The sequence below is a fragment of the Tamandua tetradactyla genome, chromosome 5, assembly GCF_023851605.1.
Source record: "Tamandua tetradactyla isolate mTamTet1 chromosome 5, mTamTet1.pri, whole genome shotgun sequence".
In the NCBI taxonomy this organism is placed as follows: domain Eukaryota; kingdom Metazoa; phylum Chordata; class Mammalia; order Pilosa; family Myrmecophagidae; genus Tamandua; species Tamandua tetradactyla.
The window spans coordinates 165,226,254-165,247,566 of NC_135331.1; the positions used below are offsets into that span (position 1 = coordinate 165,226,254).

The 21,313-nt window shown below is 41.3% G+C and overlaps 1 protein-coding gene, 1 long non-coding RNA gene, 1 other non-coding gene and 1 pseudogene across 4 annotated transcripts in view; 3 read left to right on the forward strand and 1 right to left on the reverse strand.

Moving 5' to 3' along the window:
* The window catches only part of LOC143685017 (uncharacterized), a 24,809-nt gene extending 14,420 nt beyond the window's left edge, over positions 1–10,389 (reverse strand). The window contains exons 1-4 of one of the 2 annotated variants that reach the window (XR_013176323.1): positions 10,171–10,389; positions 9,763–10,076; positions 7,988–8,075; positions 3,228–4,104 (exon numbers count right to left, since the gene is read on the reverse strand). This is a non-coding gene — a long non-coding RNA (uncharacterized LOC143685017). Of the gene's footprint in view, positions 1–3,227; positions 4,105–7,987; positions 8,076–9,762; positions 10,077–10,170 lie in introns of those variants that run through there. The other variant, XR_013176324.1, reaches the window with a different exon arrangement.
* LOC143685264 (U6 spliceosomal RNA) lies at positions 8,260–8,366 on the forward strand. Its single transcript, XR_013176513.1, has one exon. It is a non-coding gene; the product is annotated as a U6 spliceosomal RNA (small nuclear RNA).
* Positions 10,302–21,313, forward strand: part of MTRES1 (mitochondrial transcription rescue factor 1) — a 26,774-nt gene continuing 15,762 nt past the window's right edge. Inside the window, exon 1 of the mRNA XM_077162552.1 lies at positions 10,302–10,391. The gene's annotated coding sequence lies outside the window, so the exon portion shown is untranslated. The remainder of the gene's footprint in view (positions 10,392–21,313) is intronic.
* Positions 12,777–20,257, forward strand: LOC143683374 (TBC1 domain family member 22B pseudogene; annotated as a pseudogene).

Below are 21,313 nucleotides of genomic sequence, written 5' to 3' on the forward strand. Positions count from 1 at the left end.
TATGTGCAGGGACAAATGTATCAGACCCCCCAGTGGGGGTGTGGTTTGAAAGAGTCTCCTCAGTTCAAAAGCACTAGTCCACGACATTAAGGCTTTATGAATTAGCAATAAAGGATAAGTTGTAGAGCACTAATCAGTAAAAGGCACACATACAACACAATGCATAAACAAATAATTCAAAATAATTAGCATTTACCCTGAATGTGTAGCTGCCATAGCAAATAAGGAAGTTCAAAATATCGTGCTTGCTTTGTGATTGCTTTTCCCCTTTAATTGCCTCTGCCACCTGCTGTTAATTTGAACCAAATTAAACCCTGAAGGCAGCATCCAAAACCAAGAACACTAAGCAAATTTCACCTTTGGGCAAAAATTATACAACAGCTTCACCCATTATCAAAAAGGGTGAATCGCTCTTTTCGGGAAGTGATAGACTATTTTCTCTTTCAATAGTGTACCCCCGTAAGTGACAGGGTGATGCTAAGAATGTAACAACAAACTGCCTATACGCTCTGGGCTATATAAACCAAGTGAAATGTTTGTCGCATTTGAGTTTTATACCACCGCTGTCCAATACAACTATAATGCAAGCCACATATTTTAAAATTTTCAGTGGCTACATGAAAGAGTAAAGATAGACAATAAAAATTAATTTTTAAACTTTTTATTGACTCGTATATATTTAGAACTCAAAATTTCCCATTTTAACCACTTTTAAGTGAACACTTCAGTGGTATTAATTACATTCACAGTATCATGCTGCTATCATCACCATCCATTATTTCAAATTTTTCATCACCTTCAACAGAAACTCTATACCCTTGAGCAATATTTCATGGTAAAATTGGTTGTATATAAAATATTTTATTCAAGCCATTATAGCCAAAATATTATCATTTCCACATATAATCTGTATTTAAAAGTTAATCATATTTTACACTTTCGTACTGTATTTTTATATATTGCAGCATAATAAATCCACCACAAATTTAGCAGCTTAAAACAACGCATTCATTATCTCATAATTCCTGTGGGTCAGGAATCTGGGCATGGCTGAGCTGAGCCCTTTGCTTTGGCGTATCCCATGAGGCTGCAGTCAAGTGTCAGCCAGGGCTGGGGTCTCATGTGAGGCTCACCTGGGGAAGGATCCACTTCCAGGCTCTCTGGTTATTGGCAGGATTCAGGTCCTGTGGGCTGTTAGAAGGACCTCAGCTGGCTGCAGTGGGCAGTCAGCCTCAAATCCTGCTCCCTGGGCCTCTCTATGGGAGTTTCTCCAACAAAGTCAGCAGGGGAGAGAATCAACAGTGTCTGCTAGTAACAAGGAAGTAATAATCCTAAGGAACATAATCATAGAAGGTACACCTATCATCTTTGCCATATTCCATTGGTTAGAAGCAAGTCACACTCAAGGGAAGTGGGTTTTTGGGGTTGGTTAGCACTAAGTGGGTTTTTTTCCTTGTTTTTTAAATTAATATTATTTTTTGTTAGAGAAGTTTACAGAAATATCATGCATAAAATATATAAAATACAGAGTTCCCACATACCATCCTATTATTAACACCTTCCATTTGTGTGGTACATTTGATAAATTCATCAAAGAACATTTTCATAATTCTATTAACTATAGTCCGTTGTTTGCAATAGGTTTCACTGTGATGTAGAGTCTGTATTTTATCTTTTAATTTTTACTCTAGTAACATGTACATGACCTAAAATTTCCTCTTATAGCAACATCCACATATTTAACTCAGTGCTATTAATTATATTAAAAGTCATTGACTGGGACTATGCACCCCCCCACCCCCCAAAAAATGCCATTGACTGTACATCTTGGATAAATTGTAGGGTATGTGAATATCTCAATAAAATTGCTTTAAAAACAACAACATCTCTATCTTGGAGCTATCATCCAGCAACATTGCATGATATGATTATTCACATCTCACAGGATGGAATTTTTCCAAATTATTAAAAATTGCAAAATTATGTAAAGTGAAACTGCTATACTGAAATGCAACTGATTAGATGAAATTAAAAATCAATACTATTAATATGACAAACGTTTACAGTATAATCCACAAATTTTACATTAAAAAAACAGCTTAGTTGCAATACCTTAAATATTCAAATAAAGCTTAGTAGCAAATACTATTAAAAAAAAAAGGGGGTGGTGGTGCAATAGTGGCTCAGTGGAGACCTGGGTTTGATTCCAGAGCCTGCCCATGGCTCTCCAAAAAAAAAAAGAAAAAAAAAAAGGAAGGGGATAGGAAAAGAGAGAGGCAGGGAGGGAGGGATTGGGAATGACAACTGCTGTAGCTTTAGGCCAGTGGTTCTCAAACTTGAGTGTGCATCAGAATCACCTAGAAGTCTTGTTTTTTTGTTTTGTTTTTGGTTTTTTTTTTTCACATGGGCAGGCACTGGAAATCGAACCCGGGTCCTCTGGCATGGCAGGCAAGCATTCTTGCCTGATGAGCCACTGTGACCCATTTTGTTTTGTTTTGATGACAGATAAAGAAAGTTTTCATTTCTTTTCACATTAAACATTTCTTATCACGATCAGCTAACAGAAATACTGTAACATTGGTCTAGGTCACGTCATTAAAACCAAGAATAAAGGTTTATCATGTGAAAACTCTATTTAATGTGAATGATAACATTAGATGCTATATTTTTTAATGGTAAAATAAGACAACTTATCTTGGAGAGAAAGCAAATAGTTCCAAACAGGAAGACATGAAAAGGTTCCAATAAAGACCAAAAGTGTTGCCTTGTCCAGAATACTTGATGACATCTAGGGCAATGTAGGGAAAAGAGATGATGGACACCGGGGGCGGGGCAGGGTTACAGGCCCAGCAGTTCAGGCTTTATCTCCATCATCGGACCCCCGCAGCTCTCACATCTAGGTACGTGACCTGTGATTTCTGGCAGAAGGATTCTCAACAGTAGCCTTGGATATGACCAATCATATTTTAACCATCGGGCAGTCCTAGGAATTATTTTAGAAGTGTACAAGGGTGGTGCAATGGTGGCTCAGTGGCAGAATTCTCACCTGCCATGCCGGAGACCTGGGTTCAATTCCTGGTGCCTGCCCGTGCAAAAAACAAAACAAAACAAAAGTGTACATTACTAAGGCATCTAAATTTTTGGTGTTTTCAGTATATAATTTGACTACTTTTACTTTTTTTTTTTAAATATTGCATCTAGGGTGGGCCACGGTGGCTTGGTAGGCAGAGTTCTCGCCTGCCATGCTGGAGACCTGGGTTCGATTCCCCGTGCCTGCCCAGGCAAAAAGAAAAAAAATTGCATACATTATGATGTTAGATATTAATTGACATAGTTGTTTCTCTCCTATTGAACCAGTTTATCCCATTTAACAAACTCTAAACTGAGGTCTTGTGACAAAAAAGGTGGGAAATACGTACTGTGGGAACGCACATATTTTTAATCATTATACAACCTCCATCGTAATTGAAGACTTTCAACTTTGGAAAGACAGAAGAGTAATTAGAAAATAGGTATTAAAAATAATTACTTGTAGTTTGTTTTACAAAAGAAGGATAAAGCCACAATCAGCTTAATTTAGAGGGCTTGCTGAAACACAGATTTTACAGTTTCTGGTTCAGTAGGTCTAGGGAAGGGCCCCAAAGGGTGCATTTCTTACAAGTTCCCAAGTAACGGTCTTGCTGCTGGTGCTCCTAGCATCACATTTGGAGAACCACTGCTCACAGCCACTGCCTCGGCCCTCTCTATTATTCTTGCAGCTCCTTAGCAGATTTGAACCAGTTCCTCAAAATGAGAAGATCGATATGCACTGGTTGTTATGTTTCCCTTCCCACCCAGCACTCAAGCAGCAGTGCAGCAAAGCAGACGGGTGAAGGGAAGTTTCTGCCAGTACAGTACAGTGATCCAGGACAAATGCAAATCGTTCCATTGATTCCGGTCACCTGGTCAGCACCTGTGACAGGGATGTGTGCTGGCCAAGAGCAGGCCTGTGCATAGAGGGACAGCTTTCTTCTCACATTGTATCACAGGCCCCTCCCTGGCAGGCCACTTGTTTTGGCACCAAAACTTGTCAAAGACCATTCTGTTCAATACTATTATCATTTCCTGTCAAGAAAGAAGAAAATCTATAAATACGTGCTTTTGACGAAGGTGTTCCTTGGTCATTTACAAAAGAAGGTGTGCCAGTTTGAATCTGTTGTATACCCCATGTCCTTTAATCCTCTTTCAATATTGCTGGCTGGGATCTTTGGAGATGTGACCCACCCAATTGTGACTGGTAACCTTTGATTAGGTGGTTTCTATAGAGAAGTGTCTCCACTCATTATTATGTGAAAGCCCTATTTAATGTGAATGACGACATTAGATGCTGTATTTTTTAATGATAAGATAAGACAACTTATCTTGGAGAGAAAGCAAATAGTTCCAAGCGGGAAGACATGGTAAGGTTGGGTGGGATTGTTTATTGGAGCCCTTTAAGAAGGAACCTTTTGGAAAGAGCCAACAGAGCTAAGAGAGCCACACACTCAGAGATCTTTGGAGATGCAGAAGGAGAACACCCCTGGGGAATCCTTATGAAATAAGAAGCCAGGAGAGAAAGCTAGCAGACATTGCCATGTGCCTTTCCAGCTGCGAGTGGTTCTGGACCCACTGGCTTTTCTTGAATCAAAGTATCTTTCCCTGGATGCCTTAGTTTGGACATTTTCACGGCCTTAGAACTGTGAATTTATAACTTAATAAATCCCCCTTCTAAAAGTTGTTCCATTTCTGGGACATTGCATTCCAGCAGCTTTAGCAAACTAAAACAGAAGAGTTCATATTTTCAGAGATGCCATGAATAAGGATAACTAAATTGTCTTGTACCTAGTTCATCTTAAAGTATTGAAAAGATTCCCTGCCTAGCATTAAAGATCCAGGAGTTTATTTATCCTGGCATTTTTTTTTAAAGCTAACATTTATATATTACTTACCATGTGCCATGTACTATTATAAATCCTTTACATGTATTAACTCATCTAATCATCACCATGATCCTTTAAGACAGATATGCTATTATCCCCATTTTACAGATAAGGAAACTGAGGCAAAAATGTTAAATGACCTGGCCAAGGTCTCACAGCTAGTAAGTGGTAGAGCCAACATTTCCACCCAATTTACCTGGATCCAGACTCCATGCTTATAATTATTCTTAAGAATTTTAGTGTTTATTTTTCACCCACTTATTCATTTGTCTTGGGAAAGATTACTGACAAAAATGGAATACTTGTGTAGCTTGCCCAGCTTATACATTTCAGAAGAGAAAAGTCTAGTTGGAAAGGAGCCTCAAGCTATCAGTTGCTTGATGAAAAGAATCAAGGGGAAAGTGCATTGGAAAATCTCAATGGAAACTGACAACTAGCCTTATGCCCCCAGCTCCTCATGATACATAAACAGGAAGTTTTGTCTCGACCAGTCAGCCAGTTCTGAAGACAGGCCAAACTCTGAACTCTTAGCCTGGCTCTTAACTGAATTTCTTTCTGCAAATAAGCATTTACCCTGCCCCTGCTATGTGAGAAACACTATACTAGGTACTGGAAGCTGGGAATAGAAAAACAGGAACACCTTGAAGCTTGCAGTCTTGTGTAGGGCAGAGAGATACACATCTAGCTAGAATACCAATTTATCGTATATTGGTGATGATTTAGTCTGCTGGATGAGATTTGAAAGATGCCCTCCTACTTTGACAATATCCTTGATGGAGACATGGGAAATAGCTTTTACGTATTTATGCCAAGCACTGTGCTGGGCAATTTACATAATTAGTGTTGCCAGATTAAGTATGGAGCATCTGGTTAAATTTGAATTTCGGATGAACAACAAATAAATTATTCAAATTTAACTGGGTGGTCTGTATTTTTATTTGCTAAATCTGGCAACCCTATACACAGATTATTTTTAATCCTTACAACAATTTTGTGGGGTAAGGACTGTTATCATCTCCATTTTACAGACTAGAGACATAGGTTAAGTAACTTGTCCGAAGTCACACATCTATTCACTAACATACTATTGGAAACCAAGCTCTCTGGCGGCTTGTTTTTTGGGGGGTGGGGGGGGGGGTGCATGGTCTGGGAATCGAACCCGGATCTCCTACGTGGAAGGCAGGCATTGTAACCATTGAACTACCCATGCACCCTCTGGCTGCTTTTTTAAAAAAGCAAATGACTAATTTTGTGTATCTTGTGTATCTCATTCATGGAATGATTTTTTCTGAACTTGTCCTCAAATTATCGGAATTTATATCCTCTCATTGACCAACAGGCAAAGCTCTAGGTCTTGAATTTAGAGTTAAAAAGAATTTCAGGCAGGCCACAGTGGCTCAGCAGGCAGAGTTCTCGCCTGCCAGGCCAGAGACCCGGGTTCGATTCCCGGTGCCTGCCAACACAGGAAAAAAAAAAAAATTCAAGTATTGTATAAATGGGAAATAGGAAATAGCATTTACTCATTATGGGAAAAATAAGACCTGCAACTTTCTAAGAATGTGTGATTCACTGCAACACTCATACAAAGGGAATGTGCAGAAAGACCAGATGCTAGAACCACATGAAGCCAGGGGAGGGGGCTGCTGTGACCCAGCAACAAAGTGGCTGCCCTAGGGAGCAGATGGCCTGCACAGCATTATGAGTTTACACGCTAGACCATGTGTGTCATTATCATTTGAGATTATTCAGACAGCACTGGTCTTGGTTCTTCACATGACAATTAAAACTGTCTGACAGATGAAAAAGTGAACTTAACTTGGTTCTCTGTGGTACTTATTCTTTCTGTACTCCATCCCACTCCTCATATTAAAATTATTTTTCCCGCTGTTTAAATGAAAACAGAAGTCCCATCTAATAGTGTGTCAAGCAGATGAAACACCACCAATATCCTCCTTTAGACTAGAAGCAAAGGAAAGGCTTATTTCCTGGTCAGAATTTCAGGACATATAAGTTTAGCATTAAGTTAGCTGGTAGCCTTGAATTTTAAGGTTTACTAATATATGGCACAACTACTTAGAGTGGCTCTTTAATTTTTTCCAATTTTGTTTTTCTTAGCAGAAAAAGGAATTTTCATAACCATGACATAGGGTTTGCATCTATCCAAGGTCTAATTGCACTAGGTTGAACCATATGGAATTGCCATTTTTGTAGGTTAAACAGGACCACGTATCAACAACCTCATATGGTTCAACCTAATATAAACACACATAACACACAAATCAATGCAATCCTTCCTCCTTCTTCCCAGTCACTGTAACAATAACCACAACAAATTCTCTAAAGAATTAAAGTTGCCTATACAAAATGCCTCCAAATACAGATCTTAGAAATTGTGGGAGAGCAGAGAATGAGAGGTGGCAAGGGGAGTGGAAGTTTTCATAGAAAGTTACAAATTATAGATAGATTCAGAGCTTGAACATAATTGCATAAAATATGAAAAACTGACCTAGAAAATATTCCAACTCACATGGTTCAAAGAACTGAGGATACTTCTGACCAAGAAACTTTTCATTTTACCCAATACCAATACTGATACTGATACAAAAAAAAAAAAAAAAAGGCCTAGTAATGTGAGTGACCAAGCTGGTTTAGGCCAGCTTTTTAATACCAACATCTCATAACCCATGCAGTCTGATTCCAGGGTCTATCTCTCTAACCACTGCTACCAGAAAAAGGCAACCACACAGAAAAGTGGGCAAAGGATGTTAACCAGCAAACCAAAGAAGTGAAAATCAGAACAGTCAACAAATACATGAAACACTACTCACTCTCACTCTAATCAGGGAATGTTTTCAAATTAAAGTAAGATTCTATTTTCCATTCATGAGATAGATTGATAATATTGCCAAATCTGTTGATACGAACTGTTAGAAAGAATGGGAGAAAGTGATGACCTTCCTGAGCTTGTGCACATGTAAATTAGTATAACCAGACCATTTTTTAGAAAGGTTTAAGATAAACATACTTACAGTAGGGTCCAGAGAGTCTCGTTCTAAGTAAACACACTAGAGAAACTTCCACACTGTGGCACCTCGGTAAGTGCCATTGCTCCAATGCCTGAAATAATCAGATTGTTCTTCAGGAAGGAAACACACTGGGAATAATTCATATATAAATTGTATAAAGGAGCCAAACTGTATGCATAAACATAGAATGGATTGCAAAAATAATGTGTCATGAAAAAAGGACCACTGCATCATCTCCATTGAACTGAATTTTAAAAATTGAAAACATTTTATGTGTGTTCGCTTTGGCAACACATATCCTAAAATTGGAACGATACAGCGAAGATTAGCATGGCCCCTGTGCAAGGATGACACGCACATTCGTGAAGCGTTTCATATTTTTTAGAAAAAAAAATTATGTGCGTGCGTGTGCGTGCGAGTGTGTGTGTGTACAACTCTAAAACACGTGTGCGTGCTGGCAGAAAGGAGCTGGAAGACTGATGATTCAGGAAAGAGGAGAACTTAATAACCTTGAGAAGGTGAAAGGGGGAGGGGCTTCCGAACTCCAGCGGAGGGATGGGGCTTCGTCCTGGCTGTTCTTGAGAATGTCTTTTGTGATTAGCTAACATTCACGTTCAGCATAAACAAGGTGAGTCAGTAGAAGAAAATTTTCTTCTCCAGGTCATTTTTCTCTACTTGAGAAAATTCAAGTTAAATAAATAAGCAAACAAATAAGTAGCAAGTAAGTAAATTGATAGAGAAAATAAAATAATATCTAACCCACACCAGCATTCAGTGTACAGAAAGTGAGACCGCGCCTCCTGAATTAAAAGGTAACTTTCAGCTCATTTGCCAGTTCCAGTCACAGGCACTGCCTGGTTTACTATCTCCCATGTAAAATTAAGTATTTGAGCCAAATTACGAGCAGGAACTCAAATTTATGGACTCAATTCAGAACCCAGTTCTCAGGGTCTTGTGCTCTGAATTAGGGCATCCCTGTTAGCTGAAACGGGATCTACTCCCAATCCACTAGGTGGGCTAAACCTCTGAAAACTACAGTTCCCATAAAGCGTGACAACAGGGGACTCCTGTCCAGTGGGGAAAAGGGTAGGGGGAGGAGGGTGGCTGTGGAAAAAAAATTGTCATTACTTGTTCGTTAATGTCGCAGCAGTTGTAAATATTAACTAGCATTTTTAAGGTTTTTTTTGGCACCGAACCCGGGTCTCCAGCATGTCAGGCGAGAATTCTGCCACCGAGCCACCCTAGCACCGCCCATAATTTTTACCTTTTAAAAATAACTTGATTCATCCACTGAAATGTTTATTTTTTAAGACCAATGACCAAGTTGATTAAACATAATCCACTATCACTGCATTCTTTTATTCCCTTTCATAACCAAGCATAATCATACAGCAATATTATCAGTTTACAGTACCAATTAACCCCTATTACCAGCAGATTTATTAACAATATATTTACAATCTTTTTACAAATGACTTAAACTAGCAATGCAGTGAATAATGTACACTGAATTGATATAATGTATGAAGTTGTATCATTCCAGCACTTAAAACAATTTGTAACTGCCGTTTCTTATTACAAAAATGCAACCGAGTAACCACTGCAGGAACAGAAGCGGTGGACGCGCGTGTGGATGTGACATGGAGCTGGTGTACAGAACCCGGAAAGAGGACGTCCTTACAACAAGAAAGAAAATTGCTATTTCTAATTTAATAGAGCATATATCCCCACGAGCATTGACATGAACATGTATAAAACTTTATGGAACAGGTCTATACCTGAAAGTTCTTTCTTTAGTTTCTGGCTAATTTTATTACATCACAAAACGGCGGCTTCCACAAATTCCGGTGAAAACTGGTATTTCCACGGGCTTCAATTAATTAATCAATTGCCATCTAAGCACCTACTGCATGAAAGGTAAGCTGGGTAAACAGGTGTGATTCAGTCCATCCTTTAACACGCTTTATTCTTGAAAAGATTTTTTTTTAAACTACCTTAAATCGTCGGTGAATTCTGACATGTGTGTGCTTTCTCTGGGAACAAGGGCCATAACTCTCAAAGACGTTCAAAGGAGTTGGTGATCCCAGAGGATCTAAGGATTCGTTAAGATAAGCTCTGTTCAGTCACGTGGAACCGCTCGGTACCTCACCCCCACACCCCACCCCCAGCCCTGCCTCTGCACAGACCCCGCGCTTTTCTCTCGAAGCTCCTCCCTGCGCAGTCCTCCCAACCGTGGTCTCCAGCAGGGGTCGCTGCAACTTCTAAGCCGCGCCCTCGCGACAGTTCAGCCCGCTCTCTCCACCCCGGCGCTGGCGGAAGAGGCGGGGCACAGGGAAGGGGCGGCCGAGAGGCCAGCCGTCAGCGCGGCCGCGGGGAAGGGGGAGGGACGAGTTCCCCCGACCTACAGGTAACTGCGCAGTGACCCGCGCGCTGCGCCGCCCTCCCCGGGTCCCCGCGCCCCCCTCTGTTGCCTTACCGCACGTACCGGTGAGGTGGAGCACAGCCAGCCCCTGTTCGCTGCCGGCTTTGCTCCGCAGGAGCCTCTCGGGCAGGCGAGTCGCGGACGCCCCGCGGGCTGCAGGGGTCGTGGGAATCGGGCGGGTCAAAGCTACCCGCCCCTTATTCCTGCTGCTGCGCTGGCTTCATACCCAGACCGGGAGCCTGGGGACACAGTTCAGTTTCCCTTGGCCTTGATGATCTGGGGAAAGTGCTCAGCTTGGAGGGCTGGGGAGGGAGCGAGGGGAACCCGGCCCTGTCTCAGCTGTCGATCTCCGAGGACTCCAGGAGGGAGAATTATTATTATTACTATTGTTATTTGCAACAGACCTAAAATATTTGGGACTGTGTTTGTGTGTATGGTAAATAAGTATTAGTTTTCCGTCTTAGGGAGCAGCGAACAGGCCCAGGAACGTGCAGCAGCAACTCGCAACGTCATTCAGGTCAAGGACAGAGTTGCCTCTGGATCCCAGACTTAGTTTTCTCACAGCCTTGGGTTGCTTCACTCTCTACAGGAGAGAGTCCTCATAACCTCCCATGGGTTTCCTGCCGCAGTTAGGAAACCCCCTACTGATGGCCACAGCACTGCCAAAGAGATCTTTTAAATTGCCAGTCCACTTGGATTACTTCTCTGCTTAAGGTCTTTCCGTGCCTCATATGCTTTCTGGTCAAGGCCACGTGGTAGTATGCAAGGCCCCTTGCACATCGCTCTTGTCACATCTTTGTGCGTGTTTTTCCCAGTTCATTATGATGTCTCAGCCCTCCTGATCTATCTTCCTTACCCAAATATTAAGCATTTACTATATGTGAAGCAATATTTTGGGCACATGAGATTGTTCAACAAAGAAAAAAAGGTACAAGTAAAGATTCCTATCCTTGAGTTTATATTCAGTGGGGAAGAAGGCAAAACAAAACAAAACAGTGAATTATATAACATATTAAAAAGTGGTAAGTGCTTTGGAGGAAGAAGGTAGAACATGGTGAGGGACAGGTGTTGAGAGAGTAAGATGCCTGTTGAATACAGCTGGAGTGGGTAAGCTTCACTGAGATGGCATTTGAGTTAAGACTTTAAGAAGGTGAGGAGTTATCCATGCAGCTATCTGTGGTAAGAGTATTTTAGGCTCAGCTGGGGAACAAAGGCCCCTCCCCCAAAATGTGCCTGATGTGTGTATTTGAGAAGCAGCAGAGAGGCCAGTGTGGCTAAAGCCAAGCGAGCAAGGCTGAGAGTGGCGAGATGAGGTCAGATAGGGAACCAGAGTACATCCAGCCTGTAGGCCATGGTCAGGACTTAGCTTTTGTAGGATTTTGGAGAAAAGACTAAAGGAACCTTTGGAGGAATTCCAGTGATAGATGATGGTGGCCTGAATCAGTATAGTAGTAGTGAAAGTGATATGAAGTGGTGGGATTCTGGGCATGTTTTAGATATACAGCCAACATGATTTCCTGATATAATAGATATGATGATGAAAAAAGAAAAGAATGACTGGAAGTTTTTTTTTCCTTAGCAACTGGAAGGATGCGGAGTTGCCGTTAACTAAAATAGGAAGGCTGTAAGTAGAGCAGGCTTAGGGATAGGGTGTAACAGCAGTTTGTGTGGACACCTATTAAGCTTGAGGTGCCTGTACCCACCCAAGAGGAGATGTTGACTAGACAGTTGCAAAGTGTGTCAGGTGCATTGCTTCACAAGGAGGATTCACAGGGTTTCACCTACAGTCCTACTTGCGGTCATAATTTATTATAGTGAAAGGATACAAAGCAAAATCAGCACAGGGAAAAGGTGAAGTCCAAAGGAAACCAGATGCAGGCTGCCAGGAGTCCTCTCCTAGTGGAGTCACACAGGACATGCTTAATTCCTTAAACAACTGACCACAGTGAAATATCTATCAGGAATTCAGATCCCTAGGTTTTCATCTGGAGCTGATCACACAGATGGGCTTAGCATTTAATAAAAGTCTACACTCACAGTAGGAAAGCAAATAATCAACGTAAATCATATTGTCTGCACAAATACTTTAGGTACAACAAGGCACTCTTAACAGAATGGTGGGAATCCTCCTGAAATCAGATTCTCAGAGGCCAGCCCAGGGCCAGGCTTGCAAGCTGGCCTTTCTAATGATAGCAATTTCAGGCTTGCCATGTATTCCTTTCTGCTCAGAAATATAAACCTGCAATTTGGGAGAAAGGTCTGGAATAGGGATATAAATTAGAGGGTAGTTGGCATATAGGTTGGTATTTAAAGCCATGGCAATTTTTGGTATCTTGGTCTGCATTTTAGGGGTGCACTAAAGAGCTGAACATGTCACTGGATGAAGTGAATATAGGAAAGCAGAGGACTCAGGACCGTGCTTTAGGGCCCTTCGACGTTAGGGTATCAGGGAGATACCACACTAATGCGAAGTGTTAGTAATAGAAAAACTATGTGGAGGGGGATATACGGGTACTCTATTTTCTATGTGATTTTTCTGTAAACCTACAACTTCTATTTAAAAAAAAAAAAAATGAAAAGACATTTTTCCTGAGTCTGAGAAGAAGCCCCAGTGAGGTAGGAGGAAAACCAAGAGTGAGGTGTCCTGGAAGCCAAGTTAAGAAGTGAGGAATTATTAATTGTGTCACATACTGCTGAGAAGTCAGCTAAGATGTGGACTAACAAATGACTTTGAATTTAGAAAATGAAAGGAGATGAACTGAGTATAAGCAACCCTCTAAAGTTTTGTTGTACAAAGTAGCTGGAGGGTAGCCGGGTCAAGAGATGATTTGTCTGTTTGCTTGTTTTTTAATGAGAGAAATAACACTATGCCTATGGGAATGATCCATTAAGAAGCAAAAAAAACAACCTGCTGCATCCGGCTGTTTCCTCAGAGTACACTTTCAGGTCTTCTTTGCGGTCAGAACTCTCCTCAGACATCCCCACTTTTGGCTCCAGCCTGCGCAGGGTCCAGCCTCCTCTGGACCTGCTGCTTTCACTTGGGTTCTCTGACAGCCAGTTTACTTGCCTACATTCTACTTAAATGACAGTTTCTTGAGGCCAGGGACTGGTGTTTTATACATGGCCCTAGCCAGGCATTTGGCACATGTGGGCCAGTGAGTGAATGGACGGGGTGGGGGGGTATAGTAGTAAGTAGGATGCACATTTTATTTCTAGAAAAATGAATCTGCAAAAGTTCACTGGTTTTTGTATGCTAGCAGATTGGAAACGGGAGTGAAGAATGTGGCCGAGTCTTTACCCTGTCACCGCTTTAGCATTTGGGAGATGAGAGGGTGACACAAGACATACAGAAATATTAAGAATCTGGAAAAGGGCATGGTCCATGTGGGCAGGGGAGGGTGGAGGAAGGTGGGATGGATAGATCCTGGAAGTGGTGGGGGAGGCCATGCTAAGAGAACAGAAGCTTTTTTTTTTTCCTTAGTGGACTCTTGTTTTCAAACGAAATATAAGGAACCCTAATATTCATCAGTGCTCCTCTGGTTGAAGGCGTCTGAAGGTCTGTTTAGCCCCCTCCTCTCACACTCCCATCCTAACTTGGGGCTCCCCTAACCAGTTTTGAAATCCCTAGGCAGATTCTGGGTTCTCAGACTGTGCCCCTTTGGCCCTTAGCATCTATTGCCAACATCTGGAAATGGTTATCATCTCCTGAGTTGCAGCAAAAATTAGGTTCATGAAGTCTTCTCAAATTTATGTTTGCCATATATTTTATCTAAACTTTCAGTACCTGTCGATTTGCCTGCTGGAAAAGCAAACATCACAAAGGGAGGGAATGAGTAGCTAATAAATATAAAGGGAGTGCTTGGGCTTCACGTTTTGATTATGCTTATTTTTTTTTTCATCTAAGTGTGATTTTAAATAGCTATTTTCCATTGATAAAAGTTCTCTAGTAAAGGTAAATATAACTATTTGTGATTCAGAGAGCAACAGCATGTCCAGACATTCCTCAAAGGAGATGACTGTAGTATAGAGGGAACATCTTTGAAGGAAGTGCGGGGGCCCAGAAACTGACCGAGACAGGACTTTCCACCCCACCCCCCACCCCCCAGCTATGGGCACTTCCCTTTCCTAGGATGCCTTCTCTTAGGATTTCTTCTAAGTTGGGGCAAAAGTTCCTCCCACTCTCCATGAAATTATCCATTCTCTTTGGTATTGTGGTAAGTGGAGGTTAGCTTTTTTTTCTAGAAAAAATGACATGGTGTGGCATAAAGAAAAGCATACTTGGAATCAGAAGATTTACAGGCATTTCAGCATAGTGGTAAAGAGCCTAGGCTTTGGAGCCAAGATGCCTGGGTTCAAATCCTGGCTGTACCTCTTAATATTTATGTGACCCTATATCTGAGATGGGCTTGTTGGGAGGGTTAGATGAGCAAATATATATAGAAAAGTGCCTAATGTGCCTTATATATAGTATACAGTAAGTGTAAAAAGACTTGGAGCACTCAGGATGGCACCCATAGGAGGTAGGTACAGGTATTCTGGTTGTGGGGTCTAGGGTTATCTGGTGGCTTCTCCCTTGGCTCACTTAGAACCCCATTCCCTGGGCCAGAGCAGTGGCCACCAAGAACACCAAGCAGTTTGGGAAGAGAAATGCCAAGCTGTTAAGAAGCATCCAGCCTATATATGGAACAGAGTACCCTCCTCTAGACCCTCAACTCAACAAAAACTTTGTTAAAGAACTGTCAAAAGTCAGTGCAGTTCCTCTGAAGAGTAAGGTGGCCTCCAGCTTTCATGAGTTTGCCCAGAATACCAGTGATGCCTAGGAATTAGTGAATGAAGAACAGCACTTTTTCTCACCTTCTTTCCAGACCCTGTGCTCAAAGTTTGCTTTGGCCACTGCAGCACAAGTCCTGGAAAACCACAGCGGGCTGAGTTTGAAGCCAGAATGTCCCAGTCAACAGCACCTGAAATTCCTGCCAACTGAAAGGTTATAAAGCCTAACAGTGACACCCAACTCTCCAGAAACTCCACTGATACATGCCTGAGGAACCCACTTCATAAACAGCAGTCACTCTCTCTCACCTATCAATCTCCCCATTCCCTGAATCTCAGACCAGAATGCTACTGAGACTCCTCAAATAACTGTCCAGGAGAAAACCCACCTAGAAAAATCCCATCAGCGTCTCTCCAGCCACATCACTGACTCAGATGAACTGAGGAAGTGTTGCCTGACAGGGGTTTCCAGGGAGGTTTCTCCTGTAACCAGAAACTCCTGTCAGGCTGTCTCCCAGCAAACACTGGGAAGAGGAAGTTGACCCTGCAGCAGAAGTGGGAGGAATATTCTGGCTTTGTTGAATAGTATTATGATTCTCGAAGTAAAGAGCATCACCGTGGTACCTACAGACCCATTCACATTGACAGTGCAAGGATGAATCCTCTCATTCCATTGTTCCAGCAGCCACCTATACAGGAGGTCTTCTAAAGAAGACCTGTCTGACACCCTGCCAGTGGGGATGTCCAAGGAATTAATGACCTGGTCACTCTGTTTTTTGTCATATTCCTCTTAGTATATGTGAAAGAGGATGTGGAGAACTTTGATGTGACCAGCTTGTCTCAGGATATGCTGCAAAGCATTGAAAGCTTGATAGCTTTTGGTTCATGAACGGGCTGCTGGATAGAAGCCAGGATAATCACCCCTTGGCACAACTGGGGATTCAAAAGAAGGTCAAAGTACTAGAAATGTTTCTTAGCCAGAGTGATGAACAGGTGCATAATTACTTCAGGAGGTATGAGGTCGAATACCCACAGTTTTCATGGATGAACAACCTACTTATGTGGGAGTTTCCCTTTCATTGTACCAGAGGCTGTGGCACACATGCCAGTGTGTACCAGAACGGTTCTTCTACTTTTGACTTTACGTGCATGTGGCCCACTCGATCAAGTGGAGGAAAGAGATCCTGGATGAGGAGTGCTTTCAGGGTCTCCTCATGCCACTGCAGAACCTACCTGTGATTCACCTGGGGCAACAAAGAGAATGTGCTGCTTCTCACTGAAGCATACAGAATCAAGTACGAATTTGCTGATGCCCCCAGTCGCTACCGCCAATAGGTGAGGTCTCTGCTTGGGAACCCAGAGTGCTGTATCTCTCATAGCAGTCTGATCTCTGTGGCCACTGTACAATCATGAATACTGGTCAGGAGCCAGTCCTACTGTAAAAAGTTTGTGCCTGCTTCCCAGGTCTTAACTTTTTGGCATGCCTGTCTACCACTCCATGTATCTGATTTGTCTCTTGGGCCACTGTCAGTACTCCAGGCCATGTGAATGGGCCCAGCTCTGGGAGAGAACAGAAAAGGGGATACTGGGTTATCTGGCTCTTTAAAAGAAACTGGACAAAAAAAAGGGAAGGCTCAGAATCTCAACTCACATTGTCCGTACATGGACTGGCTATCTCACCTCCCATCCTCAACTGGTACTCTTGCTCTTTGTGACACAGTTTTAAACACCTTGTGTTTTAAGACTCTGTCCCCTACCCTAATCTTCTGTTTCCTAGCCTTTTTCTGTCCTAGACTGAGCCAGAGAGAGACAGCTTTTCAAGACTTTTGCTCTCAAATGGAGGCACTGCTGATGCTTTTAACACTGGGAAGAGACCTACATCCAAGGGCTAGGAATTTTATTTTTCTTTCTCTGATCAGACATCTTTTATGTGTATGTGGTGAGGGTGTGTATACATACACACCTTTCAGATTTGTGTCTCCAGACTGGCCCCACCAGAACCATCTGGGTAGGGCCCAGTGACCAGGGGTACAAGTGATGCTTGAGAATGATCAGCGGAGGGAAGGAAGGTTTTTATCTCTCCAAACCCTTTTTCCATGATGATCCGCTCCAAAAGATACTGTGTTAATTGTGTTGTTATGTATATGGATAAAGATGTACACTTATGTGTCCTTTTTGTAGCAGATATGATTTTTATATTTATAAGTATATCACCAGGTGAAAGCAGTCTAAGTCACTAGCACAGATGAAGTTACCAGGCAAGCAGCTTCAGTGGTCCAGGTTGGTTTGGTGCCTTTCTATGAGGGAAGTGGGATGGGTGTCTGCTAGAGTGAGTATGGCTGAGCAGATGGAGCTGCTTTTAAAATCAGTGGCAGTCATCCCAAGCATCAGTGTCTCAGAGTTTTTCTCTCCTTCCCTTTCTTCCCACTCCTCCCTCAGTCTTTCTGGAGCATCTTCCCTGCTCCCTCCTGCTCTTCAGCAGAAAAGGTGTAAAGAGAGAGCTCCCAGCCTTTCACCCATAGTGACCTCCCAGAGAGGGGACTGCAGAGACAGAAGCTCCTTCTGCATGATTTTAGCCTCTTCCTTCTTCCCAGAATCTGGAAAGGACCTTTGATTTTCCATTTTATTCAGGACAGAAACTGTGACTGACTAATCAGTGCTAAGGAAAAACACTGTGTCCTTGGGATTTGGGGCTCTTCTCAGAGAGAGACATTTTTTGTTCCCCACTGTCATCATTGCACCCACACAGCTCATGAGACTTATGACCCATGTTTGATTTTTGTTGTTTGTTACTGAGAGATGGGGGGGATGGTGGCAAACATCCACCATCCTTTTGGGAAGCCAAGCAGTGTCCCCAGTGGATAACCCCTTGAGCCTCATTACCATGGCAGTATATATTAAATTTTTCATTTGGACTGTTTCTCAGGCCTTCTTCCTAAATCTTTTCCTTTTCATCTTTGGTATGCCTCAGTAGTTTTCTTCACAGAGTAAGAGGGCTTGTGACCCTCCCTCAACCAGACTAATTAAGGAAAGACACTTGTGGGTCCCCTTCCCCAACATCACCAACAACTTGGAATTGGATTTCTGGCCATTGCAGACACTAGCTCTATGATTTAGCAAATAGTTAAATTGTATCAAGTCTCAGTTTGTATTTACCTGTAAAATAAGGGACCTGCACTAAGTCATCCCTAAGAGCCTACCTTTTTCAGCTTTACAGACATATAGGACTCTGGGATTAAAGTAATGTTAATAAGGATGGAACATGCAGCCAGGCCCCAGGCTTTGAGACCCCAGTATGGCCTTTGGCATTTCATCTGATAAGCAAAAAATAGTTTGTTGAACTATTTTTCAAACTTTTTTTATTATCTATAGTAAATGCATTTTATATGATAACACATCATGTATGAGTGTGTGTGTGTGTGTGTGTATTTATAACCAAAGTTCCTTGAAGCATTATTTATTCTTGCTACCATGGTAGATAAGCATTTATATTTTCTATACTCTTCAGTTCTAGTTTTTAAATAGTAAACATTTTAGTAATGGCTTATGGCCCACGGTTTGAAAATCATTAAAGAGTGGCAAATCGTCATTATTGTTAGTGACTTAAATCTTTTCTATTCTGTGAGCTTCTTAGAAGCTAGTCTGGTCTAGGCCCAACAGCAGGGAATGATTTTAAACAGAGCAGTCTTAGCCTGGGACTAGACACCACCAGCTGAATTCTGTGAGTCTAGAACTTATAGCCAGCAGATGATAGAGAGTTTGGGTCACTTATGTTTAACCCTGTGTGTTTCGTGTGGTAGGAAGGTGCAAGAGGAGGCTCTTTTTTGAGTGAACTATTTTTCTTAAAAGTTTTACTCTGTAAAAGATATATACCAAATGGTAACTGTGGTTATCATAGAGTAGATTATGGATAGTTTAAATTTATTTTATATCTTTTCTAATTTTTTTGCAATGCAAATATATTTCATACATAATCAGAAAATTTTCCAAAAGAAAAAATGGCTACATATAATGAGTATACTGATCCCCTTCCATTTATGACTTTTTTTTTGCATCTATAAATGTATAATTAATGCTCCTGATATTCACATATACTACTAGCTAGTTACCAGCACTGGACCACAAGCTAGTATCAACCTGTGATAAAGTTTTTCCAGGTTCTCAATAAAAGGAGGAAAAAAAGGAAAACAGTGATCAATTCTGAGATTATATCCTTACACTTTTGGCATTGAATCTCCTTCTATGAAATATTGGTAGGAATAGTGGCAATTTAAAAAAAAAAAAAAAGCTTTGGCAAAATAAAAGTAGAAGAGGAGTTCACTGTTTTTTTGCTTTTTTAAAAAAACTTTTTATTGTAGTGATCCATGAAATAAAACTCTGGTGACTCCTGAAATATGCTATTTTCTTCTTTTATCCCTGCTTATATAAAATTTGAAGTTCTTTCTATGAATGGGTATTGTTAATTTTCTATTAAATTAGATAGAATATGTATAAAAAATAATTTTTTTTTGTCGGCAATATTTTTCTTGAAAGTGCTTCAGGTAACTTCTATGCAGTATTTTAGAGTACTCCATAGCTTTTATAGCATTTTTAATTTATTTCAAATTTAATTAATGTTGAAAAGCAGCCCTTATATTGAGTCTGCATTCTCATTTAAGACTCAGACATAAATTAGGGACTCAGGAGAGGTGGAATAATAGAATTTGAGCTTGTTCTGTCTGCCTCCATTCATGCCAGCAAAAATAAGACCCAAAATGTTAACAAATATAAATTGGAAGTAGCTAGCTATATGCTTTTGAGTGAACCTTGCAAGTTCACTGCTGTTGTTAGCTTTGTGATTAAAGGAAAGTAGGGAGGAAAAATCATGAGAATCATTATCAAAGAAATCAGTCCCCAGATATAACCTTGGTACAAAATAAAGTCATTAGTGGACCGAAAGTATGAGGATATTGGCCATATGGAAACTTCTCACATTATGGAATTATTGCCTCTAAAACCATCTTGGTGTACTTGGGACGTCTGCCTCCATCATAAGATGGTTGCTGCTGCATTTGAGGGAAGGGTAGGATTTGATTGCTGTCTGGCTGTCAGCACCTTGGGGCCTCAGGAAACAAACCCCAGTGTTCTAGTTTGCTAAGTGCCGGAATGCAAAATACCAGAAATGGAATGGCTTTTAATAAAGGGAATTTAATGAGTTGCTAGTTTACAGTTCTAAGGCTGAGAAAATGTCCCAATTAAAACAAGACTATAGAAATGACTAATCTAAGGAATCCAAGGAAAGATACCTTGATTCAAGAAGGCCAATGAAGTTCAGAGTTTCTCATCTGAAAAGGCATTTGGTGAACACAGTCAGGATTCCTCTCTCATCTGGAAGGGCACATGGCGAACACGGCATCATCTGCTAGCTTCTTCTCCTGGCTTCCTGTTTCATGAAGCTCCCCGGGAGGTGTCTTCCTTCGTCATCTCCAAAGCGCTGGCTGATGAACTCTCTGCTTCATGGTGCTGCAGCATTCTCTGCTCTCTCTGAATCTCCTTCATTATCCAAAATGTTTCCTCTTTTATAGGACTCCAGAAACTAATCAAGACCCACCCAAATGGGTGGAGACATGTCATCACTTAATCCAGTTTAACAACCAGTCTTGGCTAAATCACATTATCCAGGGAGATGATCTGATTACAGTTTCAAATATACAGTATTGAATAGGGAATGGGATTTTGATTAAAACATGGCTTTTCTAGGGAACATACAAACTTTCAAACCAGCACACCCAGTTTGTGAATCTCCAGGCCCCTTCCTTCTCTACTAATCAATGCCTCTGTTAAACAGTGGGAAGAAGATATGAAAAGAGGTAAAATGCAGATATGTCCAATGTACTCTTTCCTAACTCTGATTTACTGGGGTTAGACGTTGAGATAAAGTTTAGAGACTCAATCTGGGTTTAAGGAAATCATGATCTCCTTATTAGCAAAATCAGTATTGTAAAGATAAAAGATGTCAATAGACAGTCTTTCTACAGGATTTTCTTTAAAAAAAATCTTTGAGAGCTATTGTTAATAATAGTCCTCACTTCTCTAGCAAACAATACCATTAAAGCTAATTTGTGGAAGGGGGTAGAGTAGAACCAGTTCTTTCACAC